An 11,871-nucleotide genomic window follows, 5' to 3' on the forward strand; every position below is an offset into this window, starting at 1 on the left:
TCCTGGAAATGAAACTAAATACCAGCCTGTTTCTCCCATGGAGGCAATTGCTGTTTCTTAGAAAGATGAAAGTTCTGGTTGACTCGAGGCACTGGGTTATTTATAAATGTTCCCCAGTTACATCCCCTTTTGAAAGTTTGAGAGCTTGCTCACCGGGTGCAGCTGAATGCTGACACAGCAAGTGTCCAAGCGAAAAGGTACAGTTATTATAAATACTGTCACTGTCCCAGTCTGCCGTGTCTGCAGGTTAGATTAAGGCTTTGCAGCCTGAGCTAACTCAAACAGTAAGGTTCCATGATTTCTTGTTTCCTTTGTCACACTTTATCTCTTTTTATATTGATAGAGTAGATAGGGAGAAACTGTTTCCACTGGCAGGAGGGTCAGTAACCAGAGGACACAGATTTAAGATAATTGGCAAAAAAAGAAACGGGGCGGAGGGGTGGGGATGGAGGTGAAGATGAGGCAAAATTATTTTATGCAGCGAGTTGTTATGATCTGGAACACGCTGCCTGAAAGGGCCTTGGAAGCAGATTCAATGGTGACTTTCAAAAGGGAATTGGATAAAAACTTAAAAAGGAAAAATTTGCAGGGCTATGGGGAAAGAGCGAGGGAGTGGGACTAATTGGATAGCTCTTTCAAAGAGCCGGCTCAGGCACGATGAACTGAATGGTCTTCGTTTGTGCTGTATGATTCTATGTACTGATAAACTGACCCCTAAACATTTTTGGTAAGTCACCAATCACCATAGTGAACCGTCTAACACTTGGACTTAGTTAAAAATGTTGATAGTTGTACAAATTAGTTGTGACTTGTATCCACACTACAACAGTGACTACTTTACAACAGTAATCCATTGGTTGCAAAGCACTTTGGGACATCCCGAAGACCTGATAAGACGCTTTATAAATGCAAGTTCTTTCTTTTTCTTCATTTTACTGTAGAGACTTATTGCAGATAAGTTTCCCACAAATTGCTTGGAAAAATATCAGGGCTGTGCTAATTGTCTTCAATCTGTGTCCACTGTTGGAGCTTTGCTGGAGCTCAGTATTAAGATCTAATTTCCCTCCTTGACAGTGTTATTTTACCCCCTTTTTAATAGCATCACAGATCAATTTGTGACCAACTATTGGGAGTTTGATTCCCAGTCCCTTGTTGATGATCTTATGTCGGTCATCAGAAGATATTCGGCAAGGAACATATAAACAAATGCAGGGAAGAGGCAGGTGAGTGGGGCAGGGAAGCAAATGGCACTAGTTGAGAATGCAACTGATATAAAAGGCCCATCTGTAAGGGGTTTCTTTTTTTACTGTTTCTCGGGCTTATAATAGGTCAGCCAGTTATGTTTTTCCTGAGCTGCCCTGCCCGCAGTGCGGTTGCGAATCGCTTACCCCTTCCTGATTCTGAGCTGAGGACTTATCGAGTGGTAACAAAGACAGACAAACAGACCAGTGGATTGGTACAAGGAAAACCAATGTTTATTAATAAGAAAACTAAAACTACAAGGTAAACAGTATAATACAGAAGATAAAGAAATCGCTATGGATGTAATACAGTCTTACACTTATCGGGTTGAAAGAAACAGACACATCGAGGAAAAATTCTAAAATCACAAGTTTAGCAATATCCCCTTTAACCCCCAACCTTACACTTATGCTAGGTTGTCTTGTGGCAGCCAGAAAATTAATGCTCACCGGTGAAAACAGATGAAAAGGCCTGGCCCCTGTGCCTGCTGCTGCCGTCGACATGTGGTTGCGAGGTTTACTGGATGGCTTCCTTCTTAGTTGCTAGCAGACAGACAGGATAGGGCCAAGAGGCGAAGAGAGCAGCTACCCACCCAGAAATATACTGGGCAGCTTCAGTTATACCCTCTTGGTAACAGGTTTTTTCATACCTTATCAGCTTGCTTCATTGTTTGATTTAAGCACGAAACGTAAGACAAAGGACCCCATCTCTGGCCCATTTACATTATGGCCGTTTCCTGTATCGATCTGTTCGCTAACTGCTTTACCATTGTTCCGAATGTACCTTGATGGTTCACCTTTTGTCCTGCGATCACTTCCTGCTCGAATTTTGATGTGTTGGCCGGCCATGTTGATAGCTTGCCTCAGGGCTAGAATGCAGCTGCATTGTTTAAAGAAACCTGTCTGAGACACGAAACCTGCCAAGTTGTTGAGAATGCAATTTCAAATCTGCCGGTCCTCGGCCATGTGTCTGACTGCAGCCATTTTGAGAGACCTTGGATTTTTTAAAACAGTCACACCAGGGTTTCTTTAATAACTCCAATAAATCTTCGGGGTGGGGGGAACATGTGAAATTTTGCGAATCCCTTCACATCCCACAATGACTGTCCAAAATAATAAAATCTAGGTAACAAAGCAATAACTTGTATTTATTTAGTGTCCTATCGCACCACTGAGAAACATCGCAGAGAGATAGATAGAAAAAGTAAGACTTGCATTTATATAGTGCCTTTCACGACCTCAGGATATTCCAAAATGCTTTGTAGTCAATGAAGCACTTTGAAGTGTAGTCACTGTATTAATGTACGAAACGTGGCGGCCATTTTATACACAGCACAATCCCACAAACGGCATTGAGATAATGTCCAGATCATCTATTTTAGTGATGTTCGTAGAGGGATAAATATCGGCCAGGACATCGGGGAAAACTCCCCACCGCAGACAATCAATTACATTGAAGTGCAGTGACTGTTATTTAGATGATCCAGGCAGCCATTTTATACATTGTAAGGTCCCTTAAACAGTAATTAAATAAATCAATTAGGTAAAGGTATGGATGTATCATGTGCCTATTCTCCCCATTGAGGCCACTGAGATTAAAGCGAGTGGTTAATTTAGAACGATTTTAAATAATTGTATTTAGTACTCACCTGCCTTAACTCTCACTCCATAAAACAGGGGCTGATATCCTTCAGGGAAGAGAACCATTCCTAATCTGGCCTGCAGGTGACTCCTGTCCCGCCTTATTTGGTTGATTCTTAAGGTCCTCAGGGCAGCCAGAGATGGGCAATAAATACTGCCTTGCCTAAGAACAAATAAGAAAAAGATGCTGTCACTGTCATCTACTCTGTATTGCTTCACAAAGCTCTTTCTCCAACTCTTCCTCCATCCAAATGAAACTGGCAATAATAGCATCCATGATACGCAGATAAAGCTTACTGAGGGCACGTCACAGGCCAAAAACATGTGAGAAAGAATTGATCTGGTGGCTGGGAGGTCTCCTGGAAATCCAAACAGTACAATGGCATACAGCTCCTGTGATCCAATTACCTGCAGGTGAGTGCCCCTTTAAATAATGCTTTGCTGGCCCCGAGAGACCAATCCCGCTCAGTTTTACTGATGGGTTGGACATTGGGTGGGACCTCCCAAGTTGAAGTTGAAATGGCGCCGGGGTCCTAACTATAGAATCACAGAAAGTTATGGCACAGAAGGAGGCCATTTGGCCCATCGTGACTGTGCCGGCCGAAAAAGAGCTCTCCATCTTAATCCCAATTTCCAGCACTTGGTGCGTAGCCCTGTAGTTACGTCTCTTCAAGTGCACATCCAAGTACTTTTTAAATGAGTTGAAGGTTTTTGCCTCTACCACCCTTTCAGGCAGTGAGTTCCAGACCCCCACCACCCTCTGGGTGAAAACATTTCTCCTCAGCTCCCCTCTAGTCCTTCTACCAATTACTTTAATTCTATGCCCCAGGTCACTGACCCCTCTGCTAAGCAAAATAGGTCCTCCCTATTCACTCCACCTAGTCTCGTCATAATTTTATATACCTCAATTAAATCTCCCCTCAGCTTACTTTGTTCCAAAGAAAACAACCCCAGCCTATCCAATCTTTTCTCATAGCTAAAATTCTCCAGCCCTCGCAACATCCTCGTAAATCTCCTCTGTACTCTCTCGAGTGCAATCACATCTTTCCAATAATGTGGTGACCAGAACTGTACGCCTAACCAATGTTTTATACAGTTCTAGCATAACCTCCCTGCTCTTATATTCTATGCCTCGGCTAATAAAGGAAAGTATCCCGTATGCCTTTTTAACCACCTTATCTACCTCTCCTGCTACCTTCAGGAATCTGTGGACATGCACTCCAAGGTCACTTTGTTCCTCTACACCTCTCAGTATCCTCCCATTTATTGTGTATTCCTTTGCCTTGTTTGCTCTCCCCAAATGCATTACCTCACACTTCTCTGGATTGAATTCCATTTGCCACTTTTCTGCCCACCTGACCAGTCCATTGATATCTTCCTGCAGTCTACAGCTTTCCTCCTCACTATCAATCACATGGCCAACTTTTGTATCATCTGTAAACTTCTAGATCAAGTCCCCCACATTCAAGTCCAAATCATTAATATATACCGCAAAAAGCAAGAGACCTAGTACTGAACCTTGTGGGATCCCAGTGGAAACAGCCTTCCAGTCGCAAAAACACCCATCAGCCATTACCATTTTCTTCCTGCCACTGAGCCAATTTTGGATCCAACTAGCCACTTTCCCTTGGACCCATGGGCTTTTACTTTTTTGACCAGTCTGCCATGTCTTGCTAAAATCCATGTAGACTACATCAAACGCGTTATGCTCATCGACCCTCCTTGTTACCACCTCAAAAAATTCAATCAAGTTAGCCAGACATGACCTTCCCATAACAAATCCATGTTGACTGTCCTTGATTAACCCGTGGCTTTCTAAATGACAATTTATGTTGTCCCTCAGAATTGATTCCAGTAATTTGCTCACCACCGAAGTTAGACTGACTGGCGTACAATTAATCGGTCTATCCCTTTCTCCCTTTTTAAACAATGGTACAACGTTAGCAGTCCTCCAATCCTCCAGCACCACTCCTGTAACCAGGGAGGTTCGGAAAATGATGGTCAGAGCCTCCGTTATTTCCTCCCTTGTTTCTCTTAACAGCCCGGGATACATTTCATCCGGGCCTGGCAATTTATCTACTTTCAAAGATGATAACCCCCTTAATAATTCCTCTCTCACTATGTTTATCCCATCCAATATTTCACACTCCTCCTCCTTAACTACAATCTCTGCATCGTCCCTCTCTTTTGTGAAGACAGATGCAAAGTATTCATTAAGAACCATACCCACATCTTCCGCCTCCACACATAGGTTACTTTTTTGGTCTCTAATAGGCCCTACTCCTTCCTTAGTTATCCTCTTGCTCTTTATGTATTTATAAAACATTTTTGGGTTTTCCTTAATTTTACTTGTCAGTATTTTTTCATGCTCTCTCTTTGCTTTCCTAATTTCCTTTTTAATTTCACTCCTGCACTTTCTATACTCCTCTAGGCTTTCTGCAGTACTGAGCTCTGGGTTTTTGACATAAGCTTCCCTTTTTTACCTTATCTTATCCTGTATGCTACTTGTCATTCAGAGGGCTCTAGATTTGGGAGTCCCACCCTTTTTCTTTGTGGGAACATGTTTACTCTGAACCCCTTGAATCTTCCCCTTGAATGCCTCCCACTGCTCTGACATTGATTTACCTTCAAGTAGCTGTTTCCAGTCCACTTTTGCTAAATCACTTCTCAGCTTAGTAAAATTGGCCTTTCCCCAATTTAGAACTTTTACTTCTGTTCTTTCTTTGTCCTTTTCCATAACTATGCTAAATCTAACTGAATTATGATCACTACCACCGAAATGCTCTCCCACTGATACTCCTTCCACCTGCCCAGCTTCATTCCCTGAAACTAAATCCAGAACTGCTCCCCCTCTCTTGTTTGGCTAGCTACGTACTGGCTAAAAAAGTTCTCCTGAATACAATTTTAGTATTCTGCACCTGCTATACCTTTTGCATTGATTTTATCTCAGTTAATATTAGGGTCGTTGAAATCCCCTACTATTACTGCCCTATTGTTTTTGCACTTCTCAGAAATTTCCCTACATAATTGCTTTTCTATCTCCCTCTAACTGTATGGGGGTCTATAGTACACTCCCATAAGTGTGATTGCCTCTTTTTTAGCTCAACCCATATGGCCTCATTTGATGATCCTTCTAACATATCACCCCTCCTCACAGCTGTAATTGTTTCTTTAACCAATATTGCCATCCCCCCTCCTTTTCTATCCCCCTCTCTATCTCGTCTGAAAATCCTGTAACCAGGAATGTTGAGCTGCCATTCCTGCCCGTCCATCTGTGCCCTTAGCTCATCTGCCATCCTGACTATACTCCTTGCATTGAGGTATACACCATTAAGCACTGCCAAACTCCTTTGTTGTCTAGTTTCTAACCTTTGTTTCCTCTGCCTTCCAAACTCACTTACAATTTTCTGCCTTCCATTTCCAGCTCTGCTTCCTTCCCTTCTGAATCTACGCTCAGGTTCCCACCCCCCTGCCAAGCTAGTTTAAACTCTCCCCAACAGCACTAGCAAACCTCACCGCGGGGATATTGGTCCCGGCCATGTTGAGGTGCAGCCCGACTGGCTTGTACATGTCCCACCTCCCCCAGAACCGTTCCCAATGCCCCAGGAATCTAAAGCTCTCCCTCCTCCACCATCTCTCCAGCCATGTATTCACCTGCTCTATCCTCCTATTTCTATACTCACTAACGCGTGGCACCGGGAGCAATCCGGAGATTACTACCTTTGAGGTCCGGCTTCTTAATCTCTTTCCTAACTCCTTAAAATCTGCTTGCAGGACCTCATCCCTCGTTCTACCGATGTTGTTGCTGCAGATATGGACCACGACCTCTGTCTGTTCACCCTCCCCCTCCAGAATGTTCTGCAGCCGCTCAGTGGCATCCTTGATCCTGGCTCCAGGGAGGCAACATACCATCTTGGAATCACATCTGCGGCCTCAGAAATGCCTGTCTGCTCCCCTAATTATCGAATCCCCTATCACTATCTCTCTCTTCACCTTTCTCAGAACAAAATACCAGTTAGAGAGCGAGATGCCCTCAGGGGACTCCTGCACCACCTGCCTGCTCCTCCTTGTCTGTCTGGTGGTCACCCAGTCCCTCTTTGTCGCACTCTCTTCAGCTGTGGGGTGACCACGTCCTGAAATGTGCTATCCACGTAGCTCTCAGTCTCGCGGATGCACTGCAGTGACGCCAGCCGCTGCTCAAGCTCCAAAGCCCAGAGCGCGAGCTCTTCCAGCTGATGACACTTCCTGCATCTGTGGCCCTCCAGGACATGGGAAGCGTCCTGGAGTTCCCACATGGCACAAGATGTGCATTCGACGGGTCTGAGCTGCCCTGCCATGCCATGCCTCGATTATTTCATGGGACCCCGAATTGCAATGTATTCATGAGGCGCCCCCGCCCGACTAATAAAAGCTACATGCTTAAAATGGCGACCAGCAGGAACACAGTGGTAACTGCTCTGCAGCAATGCTAACTGCCCGCCTGCCCATTCCGTTCCTGACCAGGGTGGGGTGGGGGGGGGCAAGGTTAGAATCTTCCATGAGAGCATGAGAGCATAAGACCATAAGAGATAGGAGCAGGAGTAGGCCATTCGGCCCCTTGAGCCTGCTCCGCCATTTAATGAGATCATGGCTGATCTGATTTTTACCTCAACTCCACTTTCCCGCCCTTTCCCCATATCCTTTGACTCCCTCGCTGATCAAAAATGTGTCTAACTCAGTCTTGAATGTATTCAATGACTCAGCCTCCACAGCTTTTTGGCGTAAAGAATTCCAAAGATTCACGACCCTCTGGGAGAAGAAATTCCTCCTCATTTCCATCTTAAACGGGCGACCCCCTATTCTGAGACCATGCCCCCTAGTTTTAGATTCCCCCTTGAGGGGTAACATCCTCTCAGCATCTACCCTATCGAGTCTCCTCAGAATCTTGTATGTTTCAATAAGATCTCCTCTCATTCTTCTAAACTCCAATGAGTATTGACCCAACCTGTTCAATCTTTCCTCATAAGACAACCCTTCCATACCCGGAATCAACCTAATGAACCTTCTCTGAATTGCCTCCAATGCAAGTATGTCCTTCCTTAAATAAGGGCACCAGAACTGTACGCAGTACTCCAGGTGTGGTCTCACCAGCACACTGTACAGTTGTAGCATGACTTCCCTGCTTTTATACTCCATCCCCCGAGAAATAAAGGCCAATATTCCGTTTGCCTTCCGGATTACCTGCTGCACCTGTATGTTGACTTTTTGTTTTTCATGTACGAGGACACCCAGATCCCTCTGTACTGCAGCATTTTGTAGTATTTCTCCATTCAAATAATATTTTGCTTTTTTATTTTTCCTCCCAAAGTGGATGACTTCACATTTTCCCATATTATATTCCATCTGCCAAATTTTTGCCCATTCGCTTAACCTGTCAATATCCCTTTGCAGACACTTTGTGTCCTCATCGTAACTTGCTTTTCCACCTACCTTTGTATCATCAGCAAATTTGGCCACAAGACACTCTGTTCCTTCATCCAAGTCATTGATATATATTGTAAATAGTTGAGGCCCCAGCACTGAGCCCTGCGGCACCCCACTGCTTGCAGATTGTCATTTTGAAAATGACCTTTTTATCCTGACTCTTTGTTTTCTGTTAGTTAGCCAATCCTCTATCCATGCCAGTATATTACCCCCAACACCATGAGCTCTTGTCTTGTGCAGTAATCTTTTATGTGGCACCTTATCGAATGCCTTTTGGAAATCCAAATATACTGTATCATTGCTTCCCCTTTATCCACCCTGCCCGTTACATCCTCAAAGAACTCTAATAAATTTGCCAGACATGATTTCCCCTTCATAAAACCATGTTGACTCTCCTTGATCGTATTATGAGTCTGCAAATGTCCTCCTACTGATTTCCTTAATAATGGATTCTAGCATTTTCCCAATGACAGATGTTAGGCTAACTGGTCTATAGTTATTTGCTTTCTGCCTGACTCCCTTCTTGAATAGGTGTCCAGTGTTGAGAAACTAAACAGGAAAGGAGGCTCATTCCATCACAGGGTGGGTTTTATGGTGTGGGAGTTTGATAGTTAAGTGAAATAAATAATGGTTCATCGGGAAGAATTGCTGATTTGAAATCCCATTATGGGATCCAGGTAACAATATAAATATAAATTGCGTGGGTGAAACGCAAATGATTTTAGTCTGAAGTCTGAAATTAGGTCAGGTTATTGTTTGACTGACCCCTTTCTGTCTGTTATTGTCAACATGCTGAATATTGTCTATTGCCATCAAGGCTTTGCTTGTTCATTGGGCAGATTTAATGTTGGCACCTTAATGTTCTCAGCATATTTAATGCAAATAAATGCTAATAATCACTGAGAGGCAGACATAGCTTCTCCGGTTTTACTTATTGTCCTATTTACCTTTGGCCGTCAGCAGTTTTATTCTCGTTATTTTATCATTCTTTTGCTAGTCAATAAATGTAGCCTTTCTCTACATCAGGATTACTGACAGGTGCTGAGGTATTTTAAGCATTTTTTGTGAAATGTTGCTCTTTTCATCCCATAATGCTTTTTCATCAATAAACTAACAGCTGAGACTTGACCAAATAATCCAGGCTGACACTCCCAGTGCCAGTACTGAGGGAGTGCTGCACTGTCGTAGGTGCCATCTTTCAGATGAGACGTTAATCCGAGGCCCCTTCTGCCCTCACAGGTGGACGTAGAAGATCCCACGACACTGAAGAGCAGGCCAAAATTTATCCCTCAACCAATATCATCTAAAACAGATTATCTGGTCATTTATTGCATTGCTCTTTGTGGGACCTTGCTGTGCACAAATTGGCTGGCACGTTTCCTGCTGTCTGCTCTGTTTCTTCCAATAATGTCGGTGGCAGCTTCTTCCATTAGTGTCAGTGTTTAAGGAGCAAAATGTTTATTGACACCACTGTGTCAGTCGAAGAGTTGGAGGCGGGGTGGGACTTACAGCCAACAGTGTCTATTTAAACAGAGTCTGTACGCACTACAGCAAACAGAACTCAGGACTGAAACTACAGCAAAGTCTCCCGATAAAAGCAGGATTATTTCTCCAGCAAAATACAGTGAGTGGAGCATTGTTGCATAATATAAATTACGTGCGTAAAATAAATCTCAGTCACTTACAGCAATGCGGGCTCCAGGCTTGATTGATGGGGCGAATTGCACAATCGTCTCCACTCTGGCTGGGTCACTATATGCAGCCTTTAAATAGATGCAAGACCTCCTCCTCTCCTGGTCGTCCCCCTCCTGCTGTGTGCCAGCTTTTCCTGTAGAAAGGTTGGAAGTGGCTAAACATGTGCCCTTGGCAAGGGATTTTTAACATGTATGATTTTCAACATGCAGCTTAGCACAGTGTGCATGATGACAGGAAGAAGCAGTGGATTAGGCTAAGAGGGAGAAGTAGTTGGGAGGGCAGTAGCGGCTGTCAAGGGTGTGAGTGCAAGCACGAAGGAAGTGCAGTCAAGTCTTCCCTGCCGACTTCATGGGAAGTGGGGAAGGAAAGGATCAATAGAGCTCGGGCAAAAGCCAGGTCCTGCAGAGACGTGCAGAGATCCTGAGAGGTTACAGACATACAAAACACGGGCAGGAAAAAAACCAGCTGGTCCATGAAGTTTGCCCCACATCACGATGGCCGGAGCATCCTGACTAAACTTCCTACCGCACCCTCCCCCTCCCTCACGGCCATGTAATCTCCTGGGAGAGGAATAGAAAACAGAGAAAAAACCTAGGGCCGATAAGTGAAAAAATACTCTGGAAAATTCCTCTCTGACCGCCCCCCCCCCCCCCTCAGGCATTCGCAGCCAGTCTAGGAGATCACATGGACCCCCCCATGTGTTATCTCTAAAGACACTTATCTTCTATATGATGCGATCTCTGCCCCAGTCAAGAACCGGTCCAGCTCCCTCTTGAAGGCAGAGCAGAGAGTCGGCACCAACCACACCAGCCAGCAACATATTCCAGAGGCTCACTACACTCTGGGAAAAGAAAAGCAGCTTAACATTCAGTCGATTCCTACTCTTCCATGGTTTAAACATGCACCTCAGTGCTCCTGAGGGCCCTGGAACATGCATTATCCCAGTCTAACTCCCAGCATCATTCCCCTATGAGAAATATCATGGGAGAGCCACTTGTTATTGCAAGATTATGTCAAGGACATTCAGCCACCGATCTTGGGTAAGCGTTCTCCAAGACGGCCTTCGAGACACACGACAACACAAAATCGTCGAGCAGAAATTGATAGCCAAGTTCCGCACCCACGAGGACGGCCTCAACCGGGATCTTGGGTTCATGTCACGCTACACGTAACCCCACCAGCGAAAAAAAGTTATCTGTTTTTAATACAACGGGTCATTCTCTGTCTTTCTCTTCCTTTCGGATGTTTCTCTCTCTCTCTCTCTCTCTGTCTTTTGTTCTGGCCGTTTGTATATTCGGTGGTCCTGTATGTAACATCTCTCTGTCTGAACACTTTGGTTGCCTTGACAACGGGCAGTTGGAAAGATTATCTGTAATCACCAGGTATTGTTCTCTGACTATAAATGCGGTAACATTCAAGGAATCCCACACTTCACCTGACGAAGGAGAAAGCCTCCGAAAGCTTGTGATTTTCAAATAAAACTGTTGGACTATAACCTGGTGTTGTAAGATTCCTTACATTTGTCAACCCCAGTCCATCACCGGCATCTCCACATCAAGATTACAGTGGCATTGGGTAAATTTGAAATGTTTAGATTTGAGCCACGTTGCTCTGTGCTGACTACTTTATTTACTTTACTGTAATGTGTTTCATCTGAGAGAGTTCCAGGGCAAGGATCCATTGTAAAAAAGCTTCCGAATTTAACTGGGATCCTCGCGCTTTGAATATCTTAAGTAAATGCACAAATGATCCAAGATTGTTGGGAAGGATGGGAATAAATTATACATCGATGAGGATCATTTAAAATATACGAGAGGAAAGGAGAAAAAAA

At 44.3% G+C, this 11,871-nt stretch overlaps 1 long non-coding RNA gene across 1 annotated transcript; it reads right to left on the minus strand.

Moving 5' to 3' along the window:
• Window positions 1–2,276: 2,276 nt before the first annotated feature.
• LOC137332772 (uncharacterized) lies at window positions 2,277–10,169 on the minus strand. The gene is made up of 3 exons (XR_010965747.1): window positions 10,031–10,169; window positions 2,891–3,045; window positions 2,277–2,363 (listed from the first exon to the last, which is right to left on the minus strand). It is a non-coding gene; the product is annotated as an uncharacterized lncRNA (long non-coding RNA).
• Window positions 10,170–11,871: the final 1,702 nt, after the last annotated feature.

The sequence above is a fragment of the Heptranchias perlo genome, chromosome 15 (assembly GCF_035084215.1).
Source record: "Heptranchias perlo isolate sHepPer1 chromosome 15, sHepPer1.hap1, whole genome shotgun sequence".
Lineage (NCBI taxonomy): Eukaryota > Metazoa > Chordata > Chondrichthyes > Hexanchiformes > Hexanchidae > Heptranchias > Heptranchias perlo.